Genomic DNA, 12,932 nt, shown 5'->3' with positions numbered 1-12,932 from the left:
TAGTTTCACTTTCTTCATCTGAGAATTGTTTGCTCGTATCCTTTGACCATTTATCAATTGTAGAATGGCTTAATTTCTTATAAATTAGAGTCAATTCTCTACATATTTGGGAAATTAAGCCTTTATCAGAACCTTTTACTATAAAAATGTCTTCCCAGTTTATTGCTTCTCTTCTAATTTTGTCTGCATGAGTTTTGTTTGGTACAAAAACTTTTCAGTTTGTTATAATCAAAATTTTCTCATTTTTGATGACTAATGATATCTAGTTCTTCTTTGGACATAAATTCATTCCTTTTCCACAGGCCTGAGAAGTAAATTATCCTATGTTCTTCTAATTTATTTATAATCTCATATTTTATGCCATTTTGACCTTATCTTGGTGTATGGTGTTAAGTGTGGGTCAATGCCTAGATTCTGCTATACTAATTTCCAATTTTCCCAGCAGTTTTTGGCAAACAATGAGTTCTTATCCCAAAAGCTGGGGTCTTTGGGTTTGTCAAACACTAGATTATTAAAGTTATTGACTGTTTTGTCCTTTGAACCTAACTTATTCCACTGATCAACTAGTATATTTCTTAGCCAATACCAAATGGTTTTGGTAACTGCTGCTTTGTAATATAATTTTAGATCTGGTGCAGCTAGGCCACCTTCATTTGTTTGTTTGTTTGTTTTTTCATTAGTTTCCTTGAAATTATTGACCTTTTGTTTTTGTTTTTGTTTTTCTTTTCTTTTTTTTTTTTTTTTTTGAGGCTGGGGTTAAGTGACTTGCCCAGGGTCACACATCTAGGAAGTGTTAAGTGTCTGAGACCAGATTTGAACTCAGGTCCTCCTGAATTCAAGGTTGGTGCTCTATCCACTGCACCACCTAGCTGCCCCAACCTTTTGTTTTTCCATATGAATTTTGTTGTTATTTTTTTCTAGGTCATTAAAATAGTTTTTTGGGAATCTGGTATAGTGCTAAATAAATAGATTAGTTTAGGAAGTATTGTCATCTTTATTATATTTGCTCACCTTATCCAAGAGCATTTAATATTTTTCCAATTGGTTAGATTTGACTGTATTTGTGTGGAAATTGTTTTGTAGTTTTGCTCATATAGTTTCTGATTTTCCCTTGGCAGATAGATTCCTAAATATTATTGGTATTTACTTTAAATGGAATTTCTCTTTATAACTCTGTTAGATTTTGTTAGTGATATATAAGAATGCTGATGACTTATGTGGGTTTATTTTGTATCCTGCAACTTTGCTAAATGTGTGGATTATTTCTAATAGCTTTTTAGTAGAATCTCTGGGGTTCTCTAAGTATACCATCATATCATCAGCAAAGAGTGATAATTTGGTTTCCACATTACGTACTCTACTTCCTTTAATCTCTTTCTTAACTCTTATTGCCAAAGCTAGCATTTCTAATACAATATTGAATATTAATGGTGATAATGGGCAACCTTGTTTCACTACTGATCTGATTGGGAATGGTTCCAGTTTATTCCCATTACATATGATGCTTACTGATGGTTTTAAATAGATGTGACTGATTATTTTGAGGCAAAGTCTATTTATTCCTATACTCTCAAGTGTTTTTAATAGGGATGGATGTTGCATTTTATCAAATGTTTTTTCTGAATCTATTGAGATAATCATAAGATTTTTGTTATTTTGGTTATTAATATTGTCAATTATACTAATAGTTTTCCTAATATTGAACCAGCCCTTCATTCCTGGTACAAATCCTACTTGATCATGGTGTATTATCCTGGGGATGATTTTCTGTAGTCTTTTTGCTAATATTTTATTTAAGATTTTAGCATCAATATTCATTAGGAAGAGTGCTCTATAATTTTCTTTCTCTGTTTTCAACCTACCTGGTTTAAGTATCAGTACCATATCTATGCCATAAAAGGAATTTAGTATGACTCCTTCATTCTCTATTTTTTCAAATAGTTTATATATCGCATTGGGGCTAATTGTTCTTTAAATATTTGGTAGAATTCACATGTAAATCCATCTGGTCCTAGGGATTTTTTCTTAGGGAGTTGATTAATAGCTTGTTCTATTTCTTTTTTCTAAAATTGGACTATTTAAGCAATTTACTTCCTTCTCTGTTAATCTGGGAAGCCTACATTTTTGGAGGTAGTCATCCATTTCACGTAGGCTATCAAATTTATTGGCATAAAGTTGGGCAAAGTAACTCCTTATTATTGCTCTAATTTCTTCTTCATTGGTGGAAAATTCTCCCTTTTCATTTTTAAGACTAACAATCTGATTTTCCTCTTTCCTTTTTCTAATCAGTTTTACCAAAGATTTTATTGTTTTTTTTTTCATAAAACCAACTCTTAGTTTTATTCATTAATTCAATAGTTTTTTTTTTTTTTTTTGCTTTCAATATCATTAATTTCTCCTTTTAATTTTGGAATTTCAAGTTTAGTATTTGGGGTTTTTTAATTTGGTCTTTTTTCTAGCTTTTTAAGTTTCAAGCCCAATCTTTTCTTTCTCTATTTTATTCAAGTAAGCTTCTAAGCAGGGGTTCTCAAACTATGGCCTGGGGGCCATATGTGGCCTGCTGAGGACGTTTATGGGCCCACAGAGTTATGGCAAATGGGCTGAGGGGGCAGAGACAGAGTGTGAGATTTTGTTTTTATTATAGTCCGGCCCTCCAACAGTCTGAGGGACAGTGAACTGGCCCCCTATTTAAAAAGTTTGAGGACCAAAGATATAAAATTTCCCCTTATTACCACTTAGGCTGCATCCCACAAATTTTGGTATGACGTCTCATCATTGTCCTTATCTTGAGTGAAATTATTAATTGTGTCTATAATTTGCTGTCTCACCCAATCATTCTTTAAGATGAGATTATTTAGTTTCCAATTACTTTTTGGTCTATTTACCCCTAACTTTTTTGTTGAATGTAGTTTTTATTGCATCGTGATCTGAAAAGAAAGCATTTACTACTTCTGCCTTCCTGCATTTAATTTTGAGATCTATATGTCCTAATATATGGTCAATTTTTGTATAGGTTCTATGAACTGCTGAGAAGAAAGTATATTCCTTTATGTCACCATTCAGCTTTCTCCAAAGATCATCATACCTTATTTTTCTAATATTCTATTTACCTCTTTAATTTCTTTCTTATTTGTTTATCTAATTCTGAGAGTGCAAAGTTGAGATCTGCTGTCTATTTCTTCTCGCAGCTCTCTTAATTTCTCTTTTAAGAATTTAGATGCTATAGCACTTGGTGCATATATGTTTAGTATTAATATTGCTTCATTGTCTATGTTACCCTTTAGTAAGATATATTTTCCTTCTTTATCTTTTTTAATTAGATCAATTTTTGCTTTTCCTTGGTCTGAGATAAGGATGGCTACCCCTGCTCTTTTGCCTTTACCTGAAGAATAGTAGATTCTGCTCCAGCCTTTTACCTTTACTCTCTATGTATCTCCCTGCTTTAAACTGATTTAAAAAATCCTGTAAACAACATATTGTAGAGTTCTGACTTTTGATCCAGTCTGCTATCTGCCTCTGCTTAATGGGAAAGTTCATCCTATTCACATTTATGGTTAAAATTACTAATTCTGTATTTCCTGCCATCTTATTATACCCAGATTATGCTTTTCTTTTTCTAGCCCCTCCCATCCCCCTTTATCAGTATTAAACTTATGCTCACCACCTGCATCACGCAGCTCTCCCTCTTTAGAATCCCTCCCACTCCCTTTGAATCCCTTTCCCTTTCTTGTACCTTCCTTTTCCCTTTTCCTCTCCCACTTTTTAATGAGGTGAGAGAAGTTTCTTTGTAAACCAGATATGTCAATTATTTTCTCTTTGGGCCAACTCTGATGAGAATAAGCTTCACACAATGTTCTTCCCCCTCTCTAAATTCCCTCAGATATGATAGGTTTCCTTTGCCTCTTTGTGGGATGTAGTTTCCCTCTTTTTATCTCTCCTTTTCCCTTTTTCTGAAACTATCACCTTTCCATTTCTACTTCCCTTTTTTATGTTATATCAATAAAATCAAATTATACATGTATTCTTTATATATATTCACAACAGAAATATAGTTCTCAAGAGTTCTTTTTACCTTTTTTATTCTTCTCTTGAGTCCTATGGTTGGAGATCAAGTTTTTCTTTAGAAACAAATAGAATTCCTCTGTTTCATTAAATGTCTATCTTCTTCCATAGAAGAAAGTGCTCAGCTTAGGTGGATAGTTTATTCTTGGCTGTATTCCAAGTTCTTTTGCCTTTCAGAATATCAGATTCCAGGTCCTTCAATCTTTTAATGTGGAAGCAGCCACATTATTGTGGCACCTCAGTATTTCAATTGTTTTTTTTTTTTTTTCTGGCTGCTTGTAATATTTTTTTCCTTAGTCTGATAGTTCTGCAATTTGGTCACAATATTCTTTGGAGTTTTTATTTTAAGGTCTTTTTCAGAAGGTGTTCAATGAATTATTTCAAAGCCTATTTTACCTTCTGATTCTGTTACATCTGAGCAGTTCCCTTTGATGATTTCCTGCAAACTAAAATCTAGGCTCTTTTTTTTCATCATAATTTTCAGTTAGTCCAATAATCCTCAGATTATATCTCTTACATCTGTTTTCCATATCTGTTGTTTTTCCAAGTAGATATTTAACACTTTTTCCCTAATTTTTCATTTTTTTGGTTTTTGCTTGACTGATTCTTGATGTTGCAATAAATGATTCATTACTATTTGTTCAGTTCTGATTTTAATGAGTTATTTTCTTCATTAACTTTTTTTAAACTTCTTTTTGTATATGTCCAATTGAGTTTTTAAGTGAGCTGTTTTGCTCTATGGTTTTTTTTTTCTTTTTCTTTTTTTTTTTTTCTTTCTTTCTTTCTTTTTTTTTTTTTAATGGAGTTTTTTTTTTTTCCAACTCACAAATACTATTTTCTTGGGAGTTCTTTATCTTTTCCAATTCACAAATTCTGTTTCCCTCCACTTCCTGGGAGTTCTTTACCTTTTCCAATTCACATTTTAGGAAGCTGTTACTATCTTGCAAAGCTTCTCTTTCCTTTCCCCATTTTTCTTCTAGCTCTCTTTTAAGATTTTTTAAATAGTTTCTTCTGGGAGAGCCTTGTGTGATGGGGACCAGGTTACATCCCCCTTTGTGATTTTGTCTATAGACTGTCTGCTATTAGTCTCCTCAGGATTGAAAACCTGCTCTCTTTCTGTATAGAAGCTATGGATTGTCCTTTTGATTTTTTTACTCATTTTTTAAAAGCCCTTAGTGCCTGCCTTCAGGGCAAGGAGGTTGCCAGCTTCCTCTGCAGAACAGGGACCAGGTATATGGACAGTAGCTATCTTGCCAATGGGCTGCAAAGTGTGGCTGAGCTGCAGGAGTTCTCTGGGAAAAGCTCCACACTGGAAGTGACTCAGTCCTGGGTAGCACTGACCGAGCTATGGAAGTGACCTGCTAAGAGCCCAGTTGTGTAGATTAGAACTGCTCTGGGGTTAGAGGCTGAGCAGGGAAAGTCACTACCCCATGTAAAAGCCCACTGTGATTATTAGCAGTTGCCTAGCCCTGCACAGCACCAGAAGTGTCTCTGCTTAGGGCAGCTGAGGAAGTTCTATTGCCCCGGCCAAGCCCCACACTGTGCAGATTAGTGGCTGCCCCAGGCTGCGCCCCCCTGCTGTGCAGATTTGTGACTGCCCTGAGCAAGCCCCATGCTGAAGAATATGGCTGCACAGCTGTGCTGTGGCCTATGCTGGTTCATTCACTTCCAGTTTTGGGTGGGTATAGTCAGATCTTCTTAGGTTCTTGAGTACCCTCTACCTTTGGCTTTAATTTCTCTGCTGGTCTACTGCTTTGCAACCAAAGCAGAGCAGTCAAACTATTGTAGAGTCTTCTTTGTAAATTTTCCAACCACAGAGACCACCCCCCTCTCTGGTCTGCTAAATATGCTAGCCTCTGGTTCTATCCCTGCTTGCACTAGTCTGCTCCCACTGCTCAGGACAAACCTTTTCTGGTGATCTTCTAGATTATTTTCAGCTGGTAAGTTGTTGCACTTCCAATCTTCGTTAATTTTACCAGTCAAGGGCTATTTTACAGGCTGAATTTAATAATTAGTAGCGAGGATATAAGAGAAGCTGAGAAGCTCAGAAAGTAGCGTGTGTCTTCTCCACCACCTTGGCTCCCCCCCCACCCTAAATTAGCTTTAAGACACATAGCCAGAAATATACCAACTTCTGCTCATCCAGATTACAAAGCAGTTTTCCAGAGATCTCCTATAACATAGTCATAAAATAGGAAAGAGGTGTACTAAAACCCAGAGGATTACAGTTGAACTTCTAATCACTCGCCTAATCAGCAAAGCTCTGCCTAAACTCATTCTTCAGTGGTTAACATATTCCAAAACATTTATGTTTTCCCCATCCCTGTGCCACTGAACACATGTATCTCACTTTAAACACAATTTTCTCTTTCCCCTTCTAAGTTCTGGAGTTCACTAAGACTTGTTTCTTTTCTGACAATGCTTCATCCTTGGTTATATTATCCAATACTATTTGCATTTTTGCTCATGGTACCAAATGACTAGTCATTATAGGAGAGTCAAAATACTCATTTCTCTTCCTTGCCACTTCTAGATTTTTTAACCTATTTATAGCATCTCTGTCTGCAGCCTCTCCTCTTTTGAGGTTTATGGCATCTAAATTTATAATCTATTTCAGATCTTATCTATTATCTATTGCTCTTTTAGGTCATTTCCCCTTCTTTCTCAATTAGTTTGGTGACTCCTACTCCATAAGAATTCCTGATCTCCTTCTAAGGGAATTCAATAAACAAACTGATGGTCCCTCAAAATTCCCTACTCCACCAAATCTTGAACTTTTGTGAACTTAGTTCTACTCCATTCCATCTCATTATATATAGAAATGATTATACCCTTGCTCTTTCTATCACTGTAATGCCGGAGAAAATGAGGCAAGATAGAAATTAGAGAGTATTTAATAATTTATGTATAAGTGAGAGATTTTTTTGGGACCAAATGGACAGATGGTTTCATCCCAGGGCTGAATGAGACTATGGTCTCCAAGAATCCAGCAAACAATGTGAGTTCTCACTGACATATATATATATATATAAATATATATATATATGTGTGTGTGTGTGTGTGTGTGTGTGTGTGTGTGTGTGTGTGTGTGTTTGTGTGTGTGTGTCAGTGGGTAGAAGACTGAGGCAGGGGCAGAGTCAGGGTGCTAAGAACGGGAATGGGACTCTGACAGGGTGGGGTGAGCCAGTGGAGATGGGTGACCTAATGGGGGGAGGACCCCCCAGAGATGGGGAGAGGCACCTTGATAAGATGGTATCTCCCCATTTAATCCATTTTTCTTTATGTTGCCAAAGTAATTTTCCTAATGACATCTTTTCCCATTTAAAAAAAATCTAGTGATTCCTTATTATCTCTAAAATAAAATACTAACTCTTTTTGTTTGGTGCTTAAAGTTCTTCCCAAATTGTATCTTGTCTTCCCACTCTTACTTGCCTCATTGCACTCCAGACATATTGATTTAATTTGCAGTTCCTCACATAATACTATTACTCCTTTCTCTATGTCAGCCTTGATTATCTACCATGCCTGGAATGCTTTCCCTCTCAATCTCCAACTTTTAGTTTCTCTGCCTTTTATAAAGATTCAGTTAAAATGTTGTAATCTTCAGGAGGTCTTTTCCCCACAACTTCTAATGCCTTCCCCTTTATAATAACTTTGTACCTACTCTATATTTTATCTGGGCTGTTCTGAAAGTTGTAGTGTGCAGTGTTAAGCTATTGAAGCTCATTAAAATGGTCTAAGACTAGATTAAGCTATTAAAATTAACTAATATACCAAGAATTTTGGGACATCTCATATATATATACTGACTTAAAGAGATTATCTTCTATCATTGGTCCTTGAAGGCAGGCATTGTTTTTGCTTTTTCTATATCTATGCTTAGTTCAATACCTGTTGCACAGTAAATGCTTAAAATAATTATATGCTGATTAACTTATCAATATAGCTGTAGGTTGCATTCAAGGATATAATGTTCAGAACTAAAGAGGATAACTTCAGGTACATAACTTATCTAGAGGATTTCTTTCAGGTATTGATCTTCTTTATGAAAAAACATTGATAAAGTGGGGAACAGCTAAAGGAGAAAGCCTAGAGAAGGAAGATTTAGGAAGGACATGAGAACTGTTTTTAATTATTTAAAGGACTATAATGTAGAATTGGTCATTTAAAAAAAATTTCCCCTAGAGGTGAGGCCAAAAGTATGAAAAATCGCCACAAAGTGTAAAGAGAGAAATTTAGTCTTATTAAAAAGCACTTCATAACAATTAGGCCTGTCTTAGAGTAGAAGGGTGTATTTTGGAGTGTTAGTATATTGCCATTACTGGATGTATCTTAGTAAAATCTAGTTGATACCTTGTTGAGCATATTCTATAAGACACAGATTAGATTTAGGGATTCTTCATTTGAAAAGCCTAGGGCTAGGTATTATTGAAACTTGACTGATAATTTTATATATGAAAATACTTGCTTTTACTTAAAATTCTCTTCCATATCAAATACCTGTTTGATTTATATCTTAGCACATTATTCTTATTAGTTTATTGTATTTAAAGTGAAAATCTAATCAATTCTCCTATTTCAATTATCGCTGATAGAGTGACCAAATACTGAGGAAGGAAATATTTTAGGAAAGAAAATTATGAGAATCACTCTTGCCACTAGGTGATCTATGAGGTTTACTTAGCTCTAACCATTTCCTGAAAGCACACTCTAGAGAGAAAATCACTCTTGTTAATGGTATCTAAATATAAGCTTCCAAAATAGCTCCTGTCCTATTGTTAATAAATAGTCTGGTCTGCAGACATTCTTGCTTGTTTAGAAGGAAGGTATACAGGAGCCCAGAGAGATGGCCATCTTTGACATTGCCGTATTAAATAAATGCAGCATATTCTTGCCTAATGCTGTGTCTATTTTTTTTTAAATCACCAAAGAAACCTAGACAGATATATGAGAGTGCCTCTAGACAAATGTGTAAGTTTATTTTTTTAGGAAGGTAGAGAGAAAGGAGGGAAAATACTATTGGCTTGAGTAAGATTCTTTTATTTTGAGAGGGGCTATGCTATAAAGAAGGGGGGAAGTGATAATTCTATGGTTTTCCTGGTACTATGGCTTTGAGGTCCTGATTTGAAGGGCATTTCTCTTTTTATAGACTTATTTTGAGAGTGTTTAAAGTTATATGGCTCCTTCTCAGGAGTGCAGCCATCCTATCCTGGGGTATTCTAAACTGAGTTTATTTCATTTCTGTGAGAAGAAATAATATATACCGTTTTAAGGTTTGTGAAGCACTTCATATACATTCATTTAGTTCTTTCAATAAACCAGTTAGGTACTATTGTTATTTCTTTACAAATGAGGAAACTGAGACTTGCCCCCCAAAAAAAATTTTGTCTAGGGGTCTAAGAGAAATTCAAGTCTCGCTCTTTCTGACTCGGTCTACTGACTGTCAAAGTGTTCACTATGGCTTGCTTCATCTATATAAGAAATTTCAGGTGTCGAAATTCTCTTTCAAGGCAAATCAATATTGGGGCAGCTGAGAGGTTGTTATATTACACTTCTAATACAAATCAGAAGCATGATATTGAATCCAGGTGTTCTTGACTGGGTAGTCAGGTAGCACTGTAGTGCACAGAGCTACAGGTCTGGAGTCAGGAAGATTTTTTTTTTTTCTGAGTTTAAAGTTGACTTCAGAAACTTACTAGCTCCATGACTTTGGGCAAGTCAATTGATTTTATTTGCCTCAGTTTTCTCTTCTATAAAATGAAGAAGGAAATAGCAAACACCTTCAGTATCTTTGCCAAGAAAACTCCAAATGAGGTCACTGACTGTCTATTCACAAAGCTGTGATGCAACATTTGGGGTGGTATAGATGCTTTCAGTGTTCCTTCAGATTCCTAAAAGATTGTTTTGGGAGGGAATGGAGAATAGGTAATGTTCATGTGTATAAGTGTGTGTGTTTGTGGAGGATACTATAAATGCATTCATCAGAGTGGCTAGAAGCATTCTCAGGATGACAGAGTACAGTGCTGACTACCATCTGAGCCCTTAGATCAATTAGCCAGGACAAGGATAACATTATAAACACTTGATTGAATGAAAGTAAGAGGATGTAAGCACATCCTCTATAAGCTCAATGAAAGAATCAGTAGGAGACAGAACAACAGAAATGATAGCCCTCATCCTATTCCCCCTTGATTTTGATCTTTGTAGCCATGTCTCTATCTTTTTAAACATTTTCATGTAGGTTGGAGATTATGAAGACTTTGGATGGTGATATCTGTTAAATGTTGAGATTGTATAATCAATGTTATTGTAGTCAGATGACTATGGATATTAGTTTGGTCTTTGATAATTATAATATTCTTCTCTAAAATGTAATAGTCTCTTGTGGGGATTTTCTTGGGGTCTCTGGAGGCAGCCTTCCTTTCAGTTCAGTAATCACCACAAGTGCAACCAGGAATTAAAGTCCAAATCCTTTATTGTCTCTTTCCAAGTCCTATCTACTTCACTTGGGGCTCGGCTAGTTTTCTGGAGGCCTATCTCTTTCCTTGGTTCTGAGAGCTCAAGCTCCTGCCACCAGAACTTTGTCTTCTCTGCTTCTGCATCCAGCCACCACAAAGGTGGGCGATGGAATGAATCTTTCTCAGCCTCCAAGAGCTTCTAGTGCACTTGTCCCTCAATGAACCTAGCTGAGTTTGTCCCAGCTTATATATCTTTCATCATAGGTGTGAATCTTGTGGAACTATATTAAGTACTAAGTACATGGACTGAGCTAGAGAACTGTTACGCACCATGCTAAATAACCATTGTCTCTATCAATTCCACCGACTTAGTACCTTGTTTCAAGTTCTGGCCCATAACAGATAATAGTACACTTCTGGTATAATTAGGTATTAGTTGAATTCTCCAGGTATTTTAAGGTTGATATTTATTTATTTGTTTGTTTGTTTATTTGTTTATATATTTATGACGTGAATTTTTATCTGTTAGTTTATGGAAGAAAGGAAATTTCTAATGTATAAATCAAATGCATCTCTCTGAGCATTGTGCCTTAACTTACCTACCTCTAGTCTTTTCTCTACCTTTGAACTCCCCCAGCAATTATTTCCAAAGCTGCCTGTTAGAAACTTGGAGAGTATACAAGATGAACTATTGAGTTATGAAGCGTATTAGAATTTCTATTTAAATATTAATTTAAGTTCTACTGATATTTAATATTCACTTTGACACTTGTGCCTTCAATCAGTAAATATGTCAGACAGTCATATATGTGGCAGATGGTACATGAGATGGCCTGAGGGAAGAGTGAAAGTGGCACCCTCACTTTTTTGTTCATTTTCAGTATATTGCAGTTTACATCTGTCCTGTTAAGTGAACTGATATGTTAGCTAATTTAACTAGATAAACCTCATAAAAGACTATACATAACTCTAATAACATAAGTATAAGTAAATAATAAGAACATGAAAGACCTAATTTTTTTTCTACTTCTAGTACAAGCTCTTTGCTAGCCGCATTAAGAGTAAAAATAAAATAAAATAAAATAAAATAAAAGCAATAATAACCTGATTAGATCTAATGTTTAGAGAAGTTAGCCAGAAAAGTTCACAATGATTTGAAATATAGATTTACATCCACTCTTCTTATTAAGAAGCCTCTCCTTGAGAATGTTTGTAGGTTTTGATGTACATACATAGATATGTAAAGGTAAAACAATAGTATACAGCTATCCCAATTTGCAAGAGACTTAAAAATTAAGCTTTTGTGGCTGGAAATAATACGTTATCTATAGGAACTTGAATTTCTACAAAATAAATTTGGAAGGAGAATTTTATAATCTCTTTCAAAAAAATTTAAAGCGTTCCAGTGGAGTTTATCCATTTAGATGAAAAGATTGAAGAAAAAGCATGGTTTGGAAATGGCCAGGAAGTGTTTCTGTAAAATAAGATGAAAGGTCAAATCCCTGGGTCCTTGGGGCTGATTCTCCAGGATATTTTATCATTAAATTTAAATTTTAAAATTTTATTTAAAGTTAAATATTAGAGCTCTAACCAATGTATGATCAGACAGTGGTTACATTACTTATACTAGATCACATCAATAGTAAATATTTGATGCTATATTTGTATTTAGGTCTTTCTGAGTCCAAGATCTGCCCTTATTCACCCAGATATCTAGCTGTTTCTAAGGAGTAATTATACCATTGTTCTAGGGATATCAATTTGACAGCTCTATGAAAGATAAATTGGAGAGGTGACAGAAAAAGAGAAGCAGAGTTGTTGAACCATATTCCTACCCATGTCCCTAGGGGGGATTGTTTCCTCTAGGAAGAATCTTGTAATAATTGATATCCTTATGGATTCATAATTTGTGATACATTTATCTGTATACATGTTTTGTTCTAAAATTGTAAGCTCTTATAGGACTTAGAATTAGAAGGGACCTTAAAGGTCATCTAGTCCAGCCTCCTCATTTTACAGCTGAGTAAATTGAGATTCAGAGAGGTTATTAAACAGCTAATAAATAATAGAGTTCAAGGTTCAAATCCAGACCTTCTGATTATTCTGCTGGCAAGTTCCTGAAAGATCATTTCTTATTTCTTTTCAGAAACCTGGTATAAAGTACAGTGCATTGTGCATAGAGCCAAGGCAGGGAAGGGGGAAATACAAATTACAGGTCTCTGACATCCAGAAAAAGACTGGGATCCAATTTTGTTGCATACTTGTTTGTGTTCCCCAGCCATTCTCAATTTTAGTGTTTTTCTCTCTGGCAATTATTTCCTATCTTTCTTTTCTATAGCTTGATTTATGTATATGTGTATATATATATATATATATATATATATATATATATATATATATATATATATATAT

The sequence above is a fragment of the Sminthopsis crassicaudata genome, chromosome 2 (assembly GCF_048593235.1).
Source record: "Sminthopsis crassicaudata isolate SCR6 chromosome 2, ASM4859323v1, whole genome shotgun sequence".
In the NCBI taxonomy this organism is placed as follows: domain Eukaryota; kingdom Metazoa; phylum Chordata; class Mammalia; order Dasyuromorphia; family Dasyuridae; genus Sminthopsis; species Sminthopsis crassicaudata.
The sequence above is the reverse complement of the archived record's forward strand: the minus strand, read 5'-3'. Positions refer to the sequence as shown.